Source organism: Macrobrachium rosenbergii, chromosome 16 (genome assembly GCF_040412425.1).
Source record: "Macrobrachium rosenbergii isolate ZJJX-2024 chromosome 16, ASM4041242v1, whole genome shotgun sequence".
Classification (NCBI taxonomy): Eukaryota; Metazoa; Arthropoda; class Malacostraca; order Decapoda; family Palaemonidae; genus Macrobrachium; species Macrobrachium rosenbergii.
The window spans coordinates 23,870,518-23,885,517 of NC_089756.1; the positions used below are offsets into that span (position 1 = coordinate 23,870,518).

Sequence of the window (15,000 nt, forward strand, 5' to 3'; positions counted from 1 at the left end):
TTCAGATCTTTAATCTTAAGTCTCAAGGGGGGCGAACGCAGACAGAAATGCCGATAGCAGCAACCATATTTCAAACACACTGATCGATGGAGTTCAGCCGGTCGAGATGCGCGCCAAAAAATTTCGTATAATGGCGGTTATAGACTTGGCGCTAAAATTCAAATTAAGGCAATAGTGAGCCGTCTCTGGCTGCACAGACTTTGAAAATTTCAAATCATCGAGTAAAATATGACCTAATCATTAAGACTGGCGGGGTTTTTTTATTTTTGTCCTAGGTTTATAAATTTTGCATGAAACTCGCTTTTTCAGAATTGGTTCATTCTGTGCATCATTTCTATCTAAGACGTCAACAGAATCTGGTGTCATTTTATAAATACGTGTGACTGAGATAAAGCCAGAGAGAAAGGAGAAGGAGGAGGAGATACAGTAATATATTTTTTAAAAGTCAGGAACAAAAAGAAAGGAGATTATCAGGAAGAGGTGAAAAATTAAAGAAAACGAATTTTCCTAAGAGTTCTTTGGACCCTTTAGAGGCTTAGAAAGTAGTTCCAGAGTCACTTTTTTTACTTGGCTTCAAAATTTTACGTTAATGATAATATTTGCCAGAGATGATTCCCAATGCAGTGCGAATTAAAAAGCAGGCCACTGGCCTTACCAAACATTTTTTTATTTCCATTTGTTTTCTGAAAAGAAAACTATTGTGCCAGCTTTGTCTGTCCGTCCGCACTTTTTCTGTCCGCCCTCAGATCTTAAAAACTACTGAGGCTAGAGGGCTACAAATTGGTGGGTTGATCATCCACCCTCCAATCATCAAACACTCCAAATTGCAGCCCCTCTAGCCCCAGTAGTTTTTATTTTCTTTAAGGCTAAAGTTAGTCATAATCGCGCATCTGGCAACGATATAGGCCAGGCCACCACCGGGCCGTCGTTAAAGTTACATGGGCCGCGGCTCATACAGCATTATACCGAGACCGCCGAAAGATAGATCTATTTTCGGTGGCCTTGATTATAAGCTGTGCAGAAAATTCGATTGAACCGAAGACACTTCGGCGCATTTTTTATTTTTTTTTTTTTGAGTTGGAGTAGAAGAGGCAGACATATCTGAAGTGCTCTTCCTAAAATTCGTTTTCTTTCTCTTCCATGAAATAATATCACGTGAGTTCCAGACATTCAATTAACCTGTACATTCTTTAAATAGTAGGCTATATCTCTGCACTTTAGTGTTGTCATGGGAATCAAGGATTGAGCTAACCTTTTTGATATGCTATAAAATGCAGAAAAGTGTAAATGTGAACGATAAAAATGAAGAGAACTGAATTTCAACCTAGAGAAAATTTCGAAGTGTCTTCTAAAAATTCGAATTCCGTCATAAAGTATTGTAGCGTGAAAGACAATTATCTAGCCTAAGTAGTTCCAAAAGAATTGCGAAAGGAACAAGGGGACAATGAAGCAAATACTAAAGAAAGACGCGGAGGAAAAGGAGGAGCGGGCGGAGAGATAGGGAAGAAGAGAAGGCAGAGGGGAGATTGATGATATCAGAGATCCTTCCGACGCACCTGACTACCCTTCTCCTCCCTATTGTGCTCCCAAATCGCTAACCCTCCCCTCACCCCGCCACTTGCTTCATAGGGAATGCGCCTTGGGGGAGAGAAAATAGTGTGAAAAAAATATGAAAAAATCGGGAAAAGATAAAAAAGGAAGAAAGCTGTGGAAGATGGGGGAGATTGGCTGAACACGAGCGCTGAAGGAGTTCAAGAATGCAGGAAGAAGAGGAGGGGGAGGGTGAATAAGCGGAGGGGACGCAGTCACGCCTTTCCATCAAACAGCTGGGCTGTTGAATGGGGACTTTTTCAAAGAAAAAAAAATTAAATTCTCTTCAAAATTACAGTTTTCCTTTTTCAAAGATAAAAATTAAATTATCTTCAAAATTACAGTTTCCCTTTTTCAAGGAAAAAATTAAATTCTCTTCAAAATTAGTTTCCCTTTTTCAAGGAAAAAAATTAAATTCTCTTCAAAATTAGTTTCCCTTTTTCAAAGAAGAAAATTAAATTCTCTTCAAGATTACAGTTTCCCTTTTTCAAAGAAAAGAATTAAATTCTCTTCAAAATTAGTTTTCCTTTTTCAAAGAAAAAATAAAATTCTCTTCAAAATTACAGTTTTCCTTTTTCAAAGAAAAAATTAAATTCTCTTCGAAGTTACAGTTTTCAAACATCACTGTCAACATAAAAGCCGGTGAGATATGGAAGTGAACAAGATTTTACTTCTCGAAAATATCGTTAAAGTACCACAGCGGAAAGATATATGTAAAGAATACATAATTTACCCAAACCTTTCTTTTATTCCATTCACAATTCAGAGACTTAAAAAACATCATAGGCAAGATAAAATGAATTTTTTTCTATCCTAATATAAAACCTCTCCAATAATGGAAGATTAGTTATAAGAAATGCACCAGTGACATAACAGAAAAGAGTAAAAAATAGTTAGGAATAATGTTTTTGTATTTATAAACATCTTAATTCCTCGTAAAAATTCTAATACTTTTTGAGAAATAAACCACAGACCACATAGGGGGAAAACAATATATGAATATGTATAAATATTGCATTTTTTTCGAAAATACTTGAGTCTCTCCAAAAACAAAGGATTTCCTTTAGAAAATGCATCATAGGTGAGTTGGAAGAGAGCAAGAAACATGGGCTTTAATGATTACTCGGTTATTTTTAAAGGTCATTCTGTTTTTCATAAAGATGTATGGGTAAGCGAGAAGCTTCCTAGTAAAGAATAAGTCCATTAGCAATTTTTATGGTGTTCTAAACGAGTTATCTATTAGTCTTTTAACGTGTTCAAATGATTCCATTTCCTTAAAATTTCATCGATCTCCTACGGAAACAACAAGATTTTTTATCGTTTCCTTTAAAAAAAAAAAACTTTTTAAAGGAGATTTTTATCCTTATGTGCAAAGAGACTTAAAAGAAACAATCCTCTGTTCATTTGTTATCAGACTTATTACTCGCACCGTCATAGCTCTTGTTGTTTTAGAATACTAAAAGATCAATCTGAAATAGCTCTTGTTGTCTCAGAATACCAAAGATCAATCTGAAATAGCTCTTGTAGTTTCAGAATACTAAAGATCAACTGAAATAGCTCTTGTAGTTTCAGAATACTAAAGATCAACTGAAATAGCTCTTGTAGTTTCAGAATACTAAAGATCAACTGAAATAGCTCTTGCGGTTTCAGAATACTAAAGATCAATCTGAAATAGCTCTTGTTTCAGAATACTAAAGATCAATCTGAAATAGCTCTTGTTGCTTCAGAATACTAAAGACCAACTGAAATAGCTCTTGTTGTTTCAGAATACTAAAAATCAATCTGAAATAGCTTTCATTGTTTTAGAATACTAAAGATCAATCTGGTTGCCTGAGGTTATGTTAAGAAATCAAACCGATACAAAAATACAAGAAGATACAGAAATTACCTATAGTTTTGTTATCTGATAGACGACCGCAGCTGATATGGAAATTTAACAGAAATCAAGCCTCATTTCTCAGGAATTTGTGATTACTCTGGTTAAGTCACGGTTTCAACAGTATCATATATAAGTAAGCCTGGAGGAAATGATAAGAGAGAGATACCTAATATAAGCAGTGTATGTATAATGGCTTTAACAACACTAATGATCTGAATATTAAACCCTCAACAAATCAGTTTCACAGCTGTTCTTGTTCAGCACGTGTTCTTGCATTAAGAATGTGTGTAGGCAAAAGTAAAGCTTCATCGAAGCAGTCAATCTTGACATCAATGATTTATACAATGCATTTTCTAAATACGCCTCTCTTTAAATAAATTTATTTTGAAGTTCAAAATGACCAACAGCCAATAAAATTAAATTTGGCAAATTTTACTTTAGAGTTGCAAAAGCAAATGAGCCTCAACATTTACCAGTTTCACGGTGGTCTACGCAATTAGTCTCTTCCCGAGTTCAAACGTACCTATATCAATAAATTGTTCGAAAGATTTATTCCAAAAGGTCAGCAAGAGGTCGCAAAAACTCAGGCTACATTTCATAAGTAAGAATATATTTCCCTAATATCAGAGACTGCTAACCTAGTCATTTTTATTCCTTCACTAAAGATAAGCGCCATGCCATCTCCTAGGACATAACGTTATTTCCTCATCATTTCAGGGCTGGGGAAAAGCGGCTGCGTGATTGGTGGAATTCTTCCGAGCCATCAACCAATCGCGTCGCTCGGCTGAATTTAAATGTGGTCGAAGTTTTGAAGTAGGCCGAGTTGATGTCATGGTGGAGGAAAAACAGGGAAACCTCTCACAGGTAAAGTGATAATATTCGATTCATGTTTTTTTTTTAACTTCGACAAAATACTTCTGAAGTATTTGATTGTCAAAATTTATGAATACTACATGTAAGATTCTCTACTATGTCTTATTTTACTGTTTCTGTGTGTATGAATTTATATACAAAAATAATCCCAAACACACACTACACTTTTACGCATCCCGTTACACATAAACACACAAATATATACGTGTATATATATATATTTATATATATATATATATATATATATATATTATATAAATAGATATATTATTTATATATATGTATATACATATATATATATATATATATATATATATATTATATATATTATATATATATATATATATATATATATATATATATATATATATATATATATAGTGTTGATACATATTCGTGCATCTGTTTATATATCCTTTTCTGGCAGGAATAACAAATGAAACAATTTAACAAGCAGCTGGCAAATTATACCGAAATCAATTAAAAAAAATACGAAAAATCAATAATAAGAAATGTTGAACGAAAAGGAATAATGATATAAGTCAGATCAACGAGATCAGTAAGAGGAAAAAATAAAAGTAATAGGAACGAACAGGAAGCAATGATAAGAGGTAATGAAAATGGCAAGAGAAAGAAGAGAAACAAGAAGAAACGACTAGAGAAGGAAGACAAAAAAAGAAGGAAACGACAGAAAATGAAGAAGTAATGAAAAAAGAAAAAAGGAAACGACAGAAAATGAAGTAATGAAAAGAGAAAAGAGGAAATGGCAGAAAATGAAGAAGTAATGAAAAGAGAAAAGAGGAAACGACAGAAAATGAAGGAGTAATGAAAAGAGACAAAAGGAAACGGCAGAAAATGAAGAAGTAATGAAAAGAGACAAAAGGAAACGACAGAAAATGAAGAAGTAATGAAAAGAGAAAAAAGAAAACGACAGCAAATGATGAAGTAATGAAAAGACAAAAGGGAAATGGCAGAAAATGAATAAGGAGTGAAAAGAGAAGGAAGACATAATCAGAGAAGCAAGAAGAGGCAGCAAAGGAAAGAAAAGAAGCAAGAAACAATAATAAGAGAAGAAAACAGCAGTAACAAGAGGAAGAAGCAAGAGCAATAGAAGAGAAGGATGAGAAGGCTAAAGCAGCAACAACAGGGGCAAGAAGCAACGATAAGAGAGACAACGAACAACAAAATGAAAGGGAACATGTAGAATCACGAAGGAACAACAACTGCAGAAGTCGGCAAAGCTCCGAACAACGACGACCAGAGATGAAAGGGAACCAAAAAAAAAACAAAGAAAACAACAACACAGCCGTCTCCACCACCACCACCAACAACAGCAACATCGGAGGCGTCACCAACAACGACAAAGAAACCTTCAACGACAACAACAACAATGGAGCCGTTACCAACAACAAGAGGACCTTCACCAACAACAAGAACGGAGCCGTCATCCACAACAACAACAGGCCTTCAACGACAAAAACAGCGCAACAATCAGAGACAATAGCAATGGAGCCGTCAACGACAAACAAAAACATAAGAGCCGTCAACAACAACAACAACAACAGACCTTCAACGACAACAACAGCGCAGCAGTCAGAGACAACAACGGAGCAATCAGACAACACCAACAACGGAGCCGTCAACAACAAAAACAAAAACATCGGAGCCGTCAACAACAACAACAACAACATGAGAAGCAACAACGACAGGCAACACGCAGCAAAGCCCATCAGCAGATCCTCAAGAAAGCGAGACCAAGTTAAGGGGCTTAACAATCCTGTAGGAGCTCTCCCATAAAAGAGATGCTGTACGGATAATTGCGATAAGAAGACTTGCTGGAGAGACGGGATGGAAGACTGACTGACAGAAACGTTAAAGACTGACACTTTGGCAACTTAAACGGACATAGAAGCTCGAATAAACAAACGGATACGAAGAACATAATAGACCTGGAGTCCCACCAAAGCAGAATCAGGGATAGACAATGAGAAGGTTAGCGATACGATAAGTGGAAACAGAATAACTGACAGATAGATAGCCTATGAGAGAGAGAGAGGAGAGAGAGAGAGAGAGAGAGAGGAAAAAAGAGGCATTAATGCTTATTGCGAGTAAAGCTGGCAGGAGAAGAGCAGAAGTCAAAGTCTTTCCCATGTGTCTTACACAGCCCCCCCCACCCCACCACTTCTCTCTCTCTCTCTCTCTCTCTCTCTCTCTCTCTCTCTCTCTCTCTCTCTCTCTCTCTCTCTCTCCAAAGCAAGGGGAGTGAAAGAAGGGACGAAGGGAGAGGGGAGATGGGGCAAAGGGGAGGGATCGGGAGGTGTGAGGGGCGTTGCATTTCCCAACCAGAAAGAAGAACTTTTTGAGAGGAAAAAGGACGAGTGGGCAAAGGGGATCAGGACTTGTGAGAGGGGAGCCGAGGCAAAGTGCATTAAGTAGTAAACAACTGATTATATCAACACGAGCTCAGGCTGTGGGCCCTAGAGAGAGAGAGAGAGAGAGAGAGAGAGAGAGAGAGAGAGAGAGAGAGAGAGAGAGAGAGAGAGGCAAAACTGGAAGACGATTTACCATGTGAAAATCAGCTAGAGATGAGGAAGTGAAGAACAAATAAAAAAGCTGAGGATAACAGAGTAAGGCTTGTTGAAATGTAAAAAAAAAAAAAAAAAAAGTTAAAGCAACAGAGAAGTGGCCATTAATTAATTTTTCTTCATAATAAATAAACGAGAGAGAATGATAAGCAAGAGAACTGAAAAGGGAAAACAAATTCAATAACAACGTTCCTGTGTAAATTGAATATAAATATTCAATATACTGCGATAATAATTTATTTTTGCAATATTTCGTAACTGAAAGAGCTAAGAAAGGCTTCGAGAAATAATCGTGGCAAAGAGAATTTTAAATGATAGCAAGTCCCCTCTTTCATCCTCCGTGATGTTTTCGGAATGGAATAATAAAGAAGAGAAAAAAAAAACCATGGAAATCATAGCTACACATTTGAAAATTCGTTATCGAGAAATACAGATTAAAATTAATCTGTGAAATATTGCTTGTATCAAGCAAGCAAAAGGATGGTTTATTTATCTGTGTACAGTCTGGCATATTCCTTCCTGAGGCTGCGCAGTTTTCAATCCCTATTTTCAGATACATTTCTGGATCGCCGACAGAAATTAGGAGGACTGATCTCTAGCTGATGGTCACAACAACAGTGCTACTGTTGAGTCTCTGAATCGAAGCGATTAACGGTAAACTATAGAAACAAAACTTGACAACTGCATATAATCTGGCACATACCTTTTTGAGGCTGGGACGCTTCGTTTCGTCATTTCCAGATCCGTTTCTGGATCGTCGCCAAAATTTCTCGGATCGATCCGTAGCCGATGGCCAACGTTCTCAAACAGTTTCTTGAGTGTGTTTGTTGGTTTCGTTATGAGTCAGGATTCCACAAACTTCTGAAAAATAAAAATCAGGCAAATTCGTTAATGCATCATTACCTGTAGTTCTCAATAACCAACAAACCTGAAACGAATTTTTAAAAAATCATGTAAATTCGTTCATAAGTTTTTTATTACAATGGTATGCTACATAGATTGCTTCATACCTTCTACAGTCTATGCAGTGTATCTGAATGACCAACAACATAGAGCTGACTTTTCCTTGGTCTGTGAACAACAGAAGATTATAATTCGTCTGGACCTGAATTAGGATTCACCACGAGGCTCAAATGAGAATGTTTATTTTGCGCCTTAATGTTAAAGTGTACTATTTCTTTTAGGTTATGACACAATTAACGAATGAATTTGCTGTATTTTACTTATACTGTGGTCTGGCTTCGGATCATAATGGCTGACCTATACAGAAATTTACAAGAAATTCTTTCATTAGGCATGTACAACTAAATGGCACGGCAAACCGCGATTAACGTTTAGGCTTATCATGGAAGTAAAATTCGGTTAATAACCAGAAACGTACGTTGTTATTTACTGTGTATTATTAATTCCACAAAAATTACTCGCTTATATAACGGGTTCCAAAGCTAAAAAATTTGTATGAAGAAAGGGAAAAGCTGACCTTCCTGAAATCTCATGAATTCTAAGGCTAAAAACAAAAGTATGTAAAGGAAAAACTAACATTGACATTATTATTTCCTTAATTCATGGCTTTGCGTTAAGTTTACTGACCAGCTACAGTACTTAGTAAAATAATCCCATGTGTCATTTGGGGTTAGTTGGCTGCATTGATGTAGGCTAATATGCAAAAAATGATGTACATATAATTATGTAAACGCTTGGGAATACATAAATCCCTTTATTCATGAATGAGTATGTGAAAACTGAAGATTCTCTTTAAAAACAATAATTTTTTATTAGCTAATTTTCCTCACTATATACCAGTTTTTATCTATATGACTGAAATTGTTTTTTATGCCACTATAATCAAACAGAAATATATGCGGATTGTAATATTACAATCGACATCTTATCAGTACCTAGAAAGATTCTCCTATCTCTTCATGCTACAGCCACGTATTCTGTTAATGGTAATGATAGCCCATGCTACCAACTGCGTACATGCAAGAGCCATTAATTACCTATATCTGTACTGTACTGTTATTCAGTGAAGGCCGTTTCTCTGAATACAAAGCAGACTGAGTGAGTGAAGACCAATTAAGTGAATGAAATATAGTTTTTTATGTTCAAATGACTTCGATGTTGCAGATCTGACTGCTGAAATAACTTTTAACTTTGCAGAGAATAACCTCATACCGCAACATGAAAGAGTAAATGGAGAATTGAGGAGCGGTCAACGTTCCCTCCTTATTAAAAGAAAATAGATAAAATATAAAACAGAGTCGATAAGAAAATAAAAATAACGAGATTTTTAGACCCTAAAGCGTCCCTTACGAGTGACAAAAAGTCACTAGAGTGAGGCGAGGCACAAACACCAATTTACGGTTATATTCTTTTATAAAACAAGACACTATGTGTATATATATATTGTATACATGTATATTTATATATACATACATACAAATATATATATATATATTATATACATATACATATATACAACATATATATATATATATATATATATATATATATATATATATATATATATATATCATCTTCTGTTTTTACAAACATATAGCCAACTAATGAAAAAACCCGAAAGGCCCAGGTTTATTACGACAACAACCATAAACCATAAAAATCACTATAACATTTTGTCTTTTTCCCGTGACAAATCAACTGAAGACAGTTGCGGATTATCACCAAATTCTAAAATTTGTTTTTTTAAAACCGCAGAGCTAAATCGCCCCTATCTATCGCCTTTATATAAATGCAAATCATCGATGCCTATACAAGGTTTTACTGTATTCAGAAAGCTGGGTTTTTTCAAGTAAAGGAAAGCTTTCTATTAAGAAAAGGTGTAAAATGCAAGAGAACAAACAATTAAAAATAGTACATAACAGGAACACAAATTCTTGATACACTTGTTTAACATCGACGGCCAAAAAAATTAACTTTTTAAATAAAATGCAATCAAAATCTAATATGTACAAATAGTCAACTAGGATGAAAACTGAAGGGATCAGAAGCAACTTTGACTAGCACTAAGAATATATTATAAATCAAATTGTGAACAGAATGGAAAAACTATTTAAAAAGTTGATTTAAAATAAAATGAATTCTTTCTAGAAATCGAATAAAAAACATACAAAGTTTGAAGAAATAAAAATACTGGATCAGTCAGTGCCAACTGTCTATTGATAACAAAAATTTACACCTGCAAAATAGAATAAACAAGAAAGGAAGAAAAATAGTTAGTACAGAAAAACAGATTGATTTAAACATAAGCAACTGAGTGACGGGTTCTGCAGGAAGACAGGAAATTAGGGCGAAATGTCAAGAAAAAAAAATGCTGACGGGAGCTTTCTTCCAACTGACGGAATTCATAAATTTGGGAAAACAGAAAAACTGATGATACTTATCGTTTTCATTTTACTTATCAATATGGAATCTGTTCTAGCATCGAATACGTCGGCAAGAATTCATATATTAGATTAGACTGGGATGAAAAATTGCAATAGAGAATATTTGCTAGATATGAGCACGCGAACACGATGTTTTTCTTTTTTTTAGGAGGTGCTCAAAGCTGTTCCTTGTTACTGTAATAGGCAGAAGTATTTTTAGGTGATGTTGCCACCTTAAACATTATATATATATATATATATATATATATATATATATATATATATATATATATATATATATATATATATATATATATATATATAAATATATATATATATATATATATATATATATATATATATATATATATATATAATAAATACACACATATATGTGTGTATGTATCATATACATGGATGATGTATAATAATTGAATAATATCTCTTTAATACTTCAAGCGTTCATTTACTCAACCATAAACTTTAGGACACAATTTTTCCTTATTCGTACATTATTTTATCGATGATTTATCACAGTAGCCTTCAATTTCTTTTTTTTAATCTTTCTGTCAATAATTTATAACCCTATCCTTCATTTGTGTGTGTGTGTGTGTGTGTGTGTGTGTGTGTGTGGAAGGTGGGGGGGAGGAGGAGAGGACTTGGTTTAGGTGCAAAGGACGACCATTGCTTCAGGATTTCATTTCGTATCCAAAATGGTGAGAGGCTGAGTTTGAAGCGTATATCATTTTATCTCGACAATAATTCCATTACATTTCATGGACGTTTATCTAAAATTATTTATGGGTTTCCAGCTATTTTACCGTAACTTGTTGTCAATTTATGAGGCGGAAAAAAAAACACGGTCGTGGAATGTTGCAATGAATCAGAACATAACAATGAAGCTTCATTTGAAATGCTGCCGACTCCCCGAAGGTCGACAATGACCGATTAATTAGACTCCTGTAATTTACTGCTGGATAAATAATATGCGAAATGTTTAACGGAAAACAATACATGACAATATAAGGCTTGGGACAACAGAAGGATTGTCTGCCTTTAACTGTGTTTATTCATTATCTGTACGTCATTTTCATCTCATAGTTTTCTCTTTTTTGGAGGTATGCCATTATACTGTGGGGAAAATTGCAACAAACGAATAATAATAATAATAATAATAATAATAATAATAATAATAATAATAATAATAATAAGAGTAGTAGCAGAATACATGGACACAGTAATAATAATAATAATAATAATAATAATAATAATAATAATAATAATAATAATAATAAGAGAAGTAACAGCAGAATGCGTGGATGCAGTAATAACAGAATAACGCATATGTAAATCACAGAAAAAAAGTTAAAAAAACACATCATCAATTGTTGCAGGTGCAATGTGCATTATGCGTTCTTTCCGACTGACTCTATTCAATATTTGTTGTTCTTTTTTTGTATTCTTTTACGAGTTTACTTTTCGAATTTCGGGTCGTAGCTGTTAGCGTTTCTTCAACAATGTCGAAAAAATATGACGGAATATTTGCTAGAATTTCTCTCACAATTCAGTGCCGCTGACATTGTTATGAATCTATACAACTCCAATTTCTGCGCAGTGATTCGATAACAATGATGCATATTTATTTATTTATTTTCTTTCTTTATTTATTGTTCTTTATTTATTTTCTTTACTTATTCATTTATTTATTTATCAGTTTATGATACTTATCTGCAACAGGATGAAATATTCAAGATATCGAATAACTGATCTGAAATTATATTTGGAAGAGCCAGTTAGAATATAAACAGATGATAACCATATTAGTCATAGGATTATATTTACACTACTCTTTGGAAACCCTCTCCCTTTGGCGCCATCCTCTCCAGAGGGAGAAAAGAAGGCGTATTATGGTATCTATGTATCTAATAACATGTATGTATAATAATATATACATATACATATACTCTAATATGTAATACATATATATATATATATATATATATATAATATATATATATATATGTATATATATCTATATATATATATGTATGCATGTACTGTATATACATACATGCACATATATATAATACGATCAGCTTACGTGAATATCCATACAGGATGTAATAGCTCTTGGCTGCTAGGCTATTCAATTCAGTCTCTCTCTCTCTCTCTCTCTCTCTCTCTCTCTCTCTCTCTCTCTCTCTCTCTCTCTCTTTGCCCTATGGCAATTGGCTTGAAGAACGGAGGAAGGAGAACTTCCTAATGGCACCATAAGAATGGTAGGATCCAAATGGATATAATATAGAAGTTTTTCACTTTCGTCCCCTCCCTCTTGGGCCACCCCCTTCCTTCGTCCTCCATCCTCTACTCCTTCGCCTCCCTCCAATCAGATATTTCCCTTGGGACGTTGTTAGAATGGAAAAGAGGGAAGGGAGGAGGAGGAGGAGGGAGGGAGGAGGAGGAGGAGGAGGAGGAGGAGGAGGAGGAGGAGGAGGAGGAGGAAAGAAGAATACTGGTGAATGGCGACGAGCCTGTGTGAGGAGGGTCCGTGCTGAGAGAGAAATGATAAATAAGAAAGAAGGAGGAAAGGAATGTCGGGAATAAGGTACAAGGAGTGAGAGTCATGTCCAGACGAATGACAGTAAAGTGATTATATATATATATTATGTTTACATATATGTATATGTATATTTATAATATATATTTATTTACAAGACATATATATATCTATATATATGTGTATGTATATGGGAAAATATCAACACACGAGCACGTGTTTCAGTGTGGGTCAATTAGTAGTGCCCTGGCCACTCATTTGAGAGACGGGGGATCAATCCCGATATGACCGATATAAGTAAGAAATATATATATATATATATATATATATATATATATATATATATATATATATATATATATATATATATATATTACTTCATACTTACTTTGCCTTCCATTCTCCAATATCAAAAGAAGTTACCCAAGCAATATTTTTCCCGACTTTTACTTGGTTTATCTTCCAAATCCTCCTTTTTCCTCTATCCACACATCAACATACAGTATTCTTCCGGATCTCTGTGAAGGATATGACGATAATTTCATGAACAGCCGTACCTGCAGTATAATTATCATTTTGTGTATTTTATTATCATTATTACCAAGTCATAACATTGAAACCAAGAAAATGGGACAATAAAATTCAGCACGACTTTTCGATCAAACATATCGAAAGATCACCCAAGAGTTTCACAGTCTGGTCAGGCTTCCAGATAAACCCCACAGCATAAGAGAATAGATTTTCCAACTATGTGGATTGTTATTAATAACAGCCGGACAGATCCCTGAAAGCTCTCCCTAATGCTTTCAATGACCATGGCCAGCCATTTTCGCCTTTTTTAATATTAGAAAAAAATTGGGCGTCAAAGAAGTTGGACAGCATAAAAAGAGATTACCAAAACGGAGCCGGTGAAAATTTAAAGGTAGAATGCAATGCACCAGGGAACCAAGTAAATTGCCTCGTGGGAGGCACACCGTTGGTGATGGCTCCCCTAATTTCTGTATAATGAGCATTAGTATTTTGGGAATGTGGTACGTGGATGTGGTTCTGCCATTTAAACTTCTGGTATACTGACTGATTGATTATTATATGCAAACAGGCTCGCAAAGATTATGGTAAGATTTAGCTGGAGCATTAATCAAGATGACTGAATGATTAAGGATAATTAAGTATTAATGATGATAGTAATATGGTAAAAAAATAAAGATTAATGCGTTATAGATCAATACCTAATGCCAATCAAATGATGAAATAACATTTTTTAATCAAGTTAATATCACATACAGTAAATAGCAAACTGATGACAGTTATTTGGTTATCAAAGTTTGATTCAACTTGATAACATTCCATTATTACTATTCGACGTAAGAATACAATCGCATGATGAAAGCCAAAAAAACAATTAACTTGGAAAACATGTTCAACGGAAAAAACACACTAAATTCGATTTTTTGTTTGTGCGTAAGAATTTTACGAATTCCTTGGAACCTGTTTCTTTACGTACACAAGTTTAAAATATAGTTACAAATATGCGTAACTTGTCATTTTGTCAAATTTTAGTACACCCTTGTGTTTCGCTTATCCGTGGCCACTAACCCTAGAATATGGTGAACGATATCGAAGATATAAAAACTATGCGAAGTTACTGTATCGTTCTCCTATAAATTAGTTACAGTTACGTTTGATTGTTGATGAATAGAGAGTATTGGATCTGATTTGGTGTACAAACTAGTGTCACAATGATCAAGTTCATTAAAGATGAAATAGTAGTATTTACGTAGAAGACTCACTGAATCCTTGAGGAGCAGTCTACAAACCAATTACGGACAAGAACATTGTCTGTTATACTCCAAGGGAATTCTGGATCAGATAAGGGAAATGATTTTCCTTTCAGCGTCTCAGTACAACTTCACCATGCCAAACTTGATTGTTTTCTCTCTCTCTCTCTCTCTCTCTCTCTTTAATAGCCTTGTGACGGAACAACTACTCTTTATTGATTTACGACTTAGTTACTGTCTATCCCTCTCCGGTTACTTAAACACTCTTGTTTCAATTTTCCTCTATCTCTACCACAGTTTTATTAGTCTTGACAATAAATAATTAATGGCTTATTCACTGATATATCTATTT

General features: G+C 34.5%; 2 long non-coding RNA genes across 2 annotated transcripts in view; one reads left to right on the forward strand and one right to left on the reverse strand.

The window, feature by feature from the left end:
- The window catches only part of LOC136847196 (uncharacterized), a 282,989-nt gene that overhangs the window by 234,758 nt on the left and 33,231 nt on the right, over positions 1-15,000 (reverse strand). The window contains exon 2 of the long non-coding RNA XR_010855653.1: positions 7,631-7,788. This is a non-coding gene — a long non-coding RNA (uncharacterized lncRNA). The remainder of the gene's footprint in view (positions 1-7,630; positions 7,789-15,000) is intronic.
- The window catches only part of LOC136847195 (uncharacterized), a 157,492-nt gene that overhangs the window by 127,927 nt on the left and 14,565 nt on the right, over positions 1-15,000 (forward strand). Inside the window, exon 3 of the long non-coding RNA XR_010855652.1 lies at positions 4,187-4,333. This is a non-coding gene — a long non-coding RNA (uncharacterized lncRNA). The remainder of the gene's footprint in view (positions 1-4,186; positions 4,334-15,000) is intronic.